Here is a 6,301-nt window from a genome sequence, read left to right as displayed (position 1 = left end):
TGGGGACCTCGGTAAGGCATGCACAAACCTGCCTGTCTGCAGCGGGCTGATTCAATGTATTCCACGTGACTGGGGACCTCGGTAGGGCATGGGCAGACCTGCCTGTCTGCAGCAGGGTGATTCGGAGTCTTCCATGCTCTTCTGAGCAACTCAGGACCTCGGTAGGGCGTGCACTGACCTGCCTGTCTGTAGGCGGCTGATTCGGCGTGTTCTGTGGGACTCAGGACCTTGGTAGGGCATGCACACACCTGAAGGGACTTTTATCTTATGCAGATTACCGGAATTAGGGCAGTGCCCATCACTCATGAGGTTTAGTAATCACATGCCCTTAATCCTAGCATCACACACTCTGGATTCAGCCACCTCTGAAAAAACCCCACCTTATCTGCATGAGGCTTTGGGGGACATCTAAATAAAAGCCATAACAACCCTCTATAGCAAGCCAGATGAGAGCCTGCCCCTTGTGTTTGGACTTTACAGTTATATCAACCAAAGATTTACTTTTTTTTTGCCAGTTTGGATCATTTTCCTAACTTTTATAACTATCAAAACTCTATATAAGGGCTGAGGATTTAGCTCAGTGGCACTGCACCTGCTTGGCAAGCACAAGGTCCTGAGTTGGATCCCTGGTACCAAAAAAAACCCCTCTCTATATAAAACCTTTTACTGAATTTGCTCATGGAAGACAATGCCTGTCTGTTGAATAATGAACAGCTGGGAGAATTGATGACTTAATGGAGGATAGACAGCTGGAGCTTTAATTTAAATACATTTCCTTACAAAAAAGGGAAGCCTAGATTTAAATGCATCTAAAATTCAGGAGTATTTTCCCCAACATATTCCACAGCAGAAAGCTTGCTGCCTATGATTAAACTGCTCACTTGTCATTTCCCAAGAACTCCTGAAAATTCCTGCTTCAACCTTAGCCATTCAATCTCAAAAACTTGTTGTAAACTGGGGAAAGAAAACAGGAATAATTCAGCCTCAAGGTATCTTCTACTCTCCTGGATAAGAGGATTTCTCCCTTCTGCAGAATAACCCGTAACTTCTCACAGTTCTTATGCTTCAAGTTTCATTTCTCAGATATTTAAGATGCCTTCAGCTTCTTACCTGGCTAGATGGAAGCCACAGTTTTATTTTTCTCTCAGGGACAATTCCACTGAGCTAGAATCATCTGAGGCAACTCTTCAGGTTGTTATATGACATCTTTCCAAGTATAATCAGGCTGTGTGGTTCATGGTCCAGCTATTAGATTAAATACATGTGTGGCCAAAGGGCTGTACTTCTTAAAAACACTAAGACATAAACAAATTTGACAGGATGAGGAAAGGGTAGAGAATTCTCTTTTCTTGGTTCACAAAAGGCATACTTGCCCAGATCCTCCATATTCTCAAAATATGTTTGTTATTCTCAGGGCTTCCAGAATATATATCATCTACCTACTGGTTTTGACTTTTAAAATGTACTTTTCTTGGCCCAACTTTGCTTATATGTATATAATAGTGTTTTTTGGTGGAGGAGGTTATAAACATAAGCAATAAATCACCTTCCCCATTAAATAATTAAATTTATACTATCCTTTTTATACGTAATTCATATTATTAATTTATACGTAATTCATATGATGCTTAGTCTCCAAATATCTTCCCATAAATTACTTATTAATCAGACAAGTGATAAGTTGTGTGGAAATCTCAAAGATACCAAGAGACCAGACTCAGTTTCACAAAGAGGACAAACCAACATTAGATGCCTCCTGGCAGTGTGCAATGAGAACATAAGAGCCCTTCTGTGGTGTTTCTGACAAAAAATGCGTAACCAGAAGCAATCACCAGGAAAGAAATGAGGAAGTACCCAGAGTGAGAGACGCTCTACAACTCAAATGGCCTATACGCTTCACAAACTGCCAATGACGTGAACACAGAGGAGAAACTAGTGGCTGATATTCAGATGAAGACATGACTAAAATGTGCAATGCATAACTGTGGTCTAGATACTGACAGAGAAAAAAAATAGCTACAAAGGATATTCCTGGGGCAACTGGCAACATTTGAATATGGGCTGTAGATTAAATGGATCAGTGTTAAATTTCTGATTCAAAAATACAATTTCTGATTTAGAAAACTGCTGTGGTTGTATAGAAGGTCCTTGCTCTTAGGAAATAAACACTATACTGTCTCCAACTTCAACAGTTCAGAAAAAGATATGCATGTATGGAAAGAGTAAATGCCAAAGCCAATGATGCTTAATGTTAACAATGTGAATCTAGCTAGCCACGGTGGTGCACAAGTGTAATTCTAGCACTCTGGAAGGCAGAGACGAGAGGAGTGCAAGTTCAAGCCCAGCCTGGGCAACTTAGCAAAATCCTGTCTCAAATTTTAAAAAGGGCTACCCACCCTGTTCCTCAGGTCTTCTTAGGCAATCTGTATAGAAACAAGGCTTGGACAGCAACAAAGTTGGAGTCAGCAAATTCATTAATCTGTCTATATTTCTATGAACTTATTTCACTTGAATGAATATTTTCGGCTTCATTAAACTTACTGCAAGTTACTTATTTAAAAATTCAAAGTACAAATTCCAGTCTTCCCCAAGTGAGGTCCAAGGCTGTCAATAATCTTGTGCACAGACAAGTGAGCGGGCCTGATAATCTAAAGAATTTCTAAGTATGTACAGTTTTTCTAATACACTATCTTCTTAGAAAATCCAATTTAATTTCTAGAATTTAAAATATGCAAGCTCTTGTTTCTTTCATATCAAAATATATTTTTATGCTTTAGCTTTCTCTGAAAAATTCAATAATTCTTTGCTCATTCTAGCTTTTCTCTTTCCCAGTATCTCTTGGATCAAGATTACCCATCCATTCCAATCGGGGAAAGGGAACAGGAAAGGGGGGAAGGGACAAGGAAAAAAGAAAATACCCATCCATTCTGGCATAAAGCAGAGGTACTTAGAACTTGTTACCTGCTTTAGACCAAAAGGAGCCAATTTATCACAAACTGTCAAGGATCTCAATTTTTAAATTAACAAGAGCCCAATTACAGACAGAGGGAAGGAACCATCTTTCCAATTAAATTGACTGATTTCTTCACAAACTCAGTAGCATTTCAAGTTTTAATTATGCTCAGTTCAGATCAAATGTGAAAGGACTCTTCCTCATTTTGCTTTCCTTCCAAAGAACATGATACAACAGACATTAATCACAGTGTGATACGAGGCCAGGCCTGGTAATGCCTCTGGCAGAGCTGGACATCTAATCTATCAGTGGGTCTTGTCTATTTTTTAGGGTCTTATTAGCTCCTTCAGCTTTAAAAGGGAGAAAAGGAATAATTACTTGCTACCTCACAAAGTTCACCCAAAAGCATGCCAGACTTTCCAATATTGTCTACGAGGCTATGATGAAATGGCATTAAGTATTTCAATGAAGATACAGCAGGAGAATGAGGAATTAGGGATAGAACCCAATTTTGCTTCTTGTTCAAATAGAAATACAATACAGTAAGGCCCCAACTTAGGAACATTTGAGTTGCTAACTTCCACAGGTGTACCATAGAAGATTCACAGGTGTACTGGATAAGACTCACTGTTTCCGATTACAAACAATCCAACTTAGGAATGTTCTCCCGGAATGGAGACTTCTAGACTTCCTAGACTTAGGAGTTCTCCTAAGTTGGAGACTTACTATATTAGAGACAAAGGGGTGTATGGAGGTAAACATAAAAAACATGGGAACAAATTTGTTTCTTACTGAGATGGCAACAGAATGAGTATGTATTATAAGGAACTCTGAGAGAAAAAACTTCAGTTTGGGAAAGAACACTTTAAAGGATTCCAAGGAAAAGGAAGCAGCGCCACACCCACCCCCAGCCCCTGAAAGCTCCCAGACTCATGTTTGTCTACTGGGCTTTTTGCCTTTAGTGACAGGCCTGCTGGCAGGCCACCTGCACCCTTGTCTCCCTCCCCACCTCTCTCTCCCACACTGACCTCAGTTCATCCCTTGAGACACACAAGGGTAAAGTTTTACACGGTTTTCAGGAAGTTTGTGCTCCGGAACTTCCCTGTGGCTGGACAAGTGGTCCCCTGTGCTTGCAGTCAGCTATTCCCCATTTTCCAAAAGCTTTCAGACTTATAGTTCTAAGGAACCTCTAAGATTTTAAACGTCCTTATTCGACCATGGAAATTATATTGGACCATTTCAGTAGAAAATAAAATTGTATTGCATGCTAAACTTTTGAAAACATGAAAATATCCATGCAGTCAAGACTGTATGTAACTTTATTACTCCAGGTTCAGTTTGCACCCTCAGGAAGACCTACATTAGGACTTCCCAGTCATTAAGCAATTACAGTATTGAGGACCTCCTAAGGGCAAGGCAGGTGAGGAGACAGGTGAGGACCACAGGTCCTTCCCCAACAGCCACCTCAGCAGGGTGAAGAACAGAAGGGAGACACTTGACAGAATAAAGAGATCACTTTGGTGAGAACAAAAAAAAGCAAAAAGCCAACACTGTTAAACAGGAGCACAAATAAGGCTGGGAGGCTGGCAAACATCTTGAAAGGTTAGCTGGTCTGAGTGGAACTCCAGGCTTAAAACGGTATCACAGCATGGTCAAACTCCAGCCACAACCCAAGAACTGAAGCAAGACTTAAAAACAAGCCTTGGAAAAATAATAAATAAATAAAATTTAAAAAAAACAAGCCTTGGGCAGCCCCCACCTCAGATCACCGCCCCCCCACCAACCTTCCATAGCTGTAACTCCTTGTTCTACTACAGATAAGGTAATAAGATTCTTGCTAACAGAGTCCAGTGCTGACCTGACTTCTCAGGAATCTGCCTTCCTTCAAGGCTGGCCTCCCCCTACCCCGGTACTAATAGGGAAGACAGTTACATTCCCATAAATGAAGTCTTTGCAACCTTTAAGGAACTGTATGCACTCAACAGATACAGATAAGATCGGCAACTATGTCCTGCAAACAAAGTTCATAATGCTCTGTTCTCACAAGATTCACAGGGAACAAAACTCTCCTCATGTGACGTGACTAACTTGCTTTTTATTTGCTTCTGTAACCTCGCTAGCCCAACCACTTCACGTCACTGGAAAGACCAACCCCACAATGATCAAATGTATAAAAGCTGGAACTTCTTTGTTAATGCTCTTCCTTTGAACAGGAGTCCGTTGAGCTGGTGTATACTTTAAATCTGAAATAAATCCTAAATCCTATTGGTCTCTCCTGTCTCTTGGAATTCTGCAACAGAACCATTAACACAGGAGACAAGGAGAAGGCCTTGTCAGATGCCACAGAGCTGTGACTGCCACAGAGTTCTGAGGATTTTGATGAGGAGTCATCAAAATATACGGTAAATGTTTAAATTTAAAAACATATTATAATAAAAGACACATTGCCATTAATCGCCCTCAAAATATTCTCCCTCCAAACTCACTTATCACATCATTCTTGTCACTTTCTGAAGCAGTTGGAAGTCCTTTCATGAATGATCAAAAACATGGTGAATGCCAAGTGCCATCCAACAAAAAGGCACACTCATAAAAACATGGTGTCCTCATCCCCTTATTCACCAGATCTGGTGTTTTGAATTGACCTGAGACATCAAAATAGCCACAGCAGCCAACTAAAGACACTTAAGAGGACTTCCAAAACTGAGGTAAGTGTGTTCAATACCACAGAGGTTTACAATCACACTCGAGGAAGGAGGGGTGGATCTGGACACTCAGTTGGATTTCACGGACTGACCGGCTTTTGGCTGGATTTACCGTGGTTATTCTTCACATCTTCTGTCAAGCCCTGGCTTTAAACCCTTGACTATCCGTCAGGTGAATTGGAGAGTTACTTCAACTTTCCTTTTATGGAGGAGAGAATTAAGTCTGGGAGGTCAAGAGCTGATCAGGGAACTCAACTCACCAGTGCAGAGACAGGATGAGAAATCAGTTGAGTCCTCATTACACAACCAGACATAACAGCGAGAAAGCACAAAACTGTCCCATCACTAGGCTTCTGGGAAAGGTGGACAGAGTTCACCGAACTTTACACTATGAGCATGGGAAAGTGGTTTGCTGAAAATATCTGTTAAAAAGCAAATGGAAAGCTTCCACACAGCCTTGAACTTTTAAAAAACACTTGCACAACACTCATCTTAAATTGGATCAAATTACTCTTATCAGGTGCTATTTTCAGACTCTAGCTTTTCCAGCAACAAATTTAAAAAATAAATATTTGTCTAAAAGGCAGGTAGAGAAACTCGCTAGTAAGGATTTCAGTGTTTGAGAACTTTAATATTCTCCACG

The sequence above is a fragment of the Heterocephalus glaber genome, unplaced genomic scaffold, assembly GCF_053883595.1.
Source record: "Heterocephalus glaber isolate CG9 unplaced genomic scaffold, H.glaber_assembly_v1.0 deba00001481, whole genome shotgun sequence".
NCBI lineage: Eukaryota > Metazoa > Chordata > Mammalia > Rodentia > Bathyergidae > Heterocephalus > Heterocephalus glaber.
Note: the sequence above shows the minus strand (reverse complement) of the source record.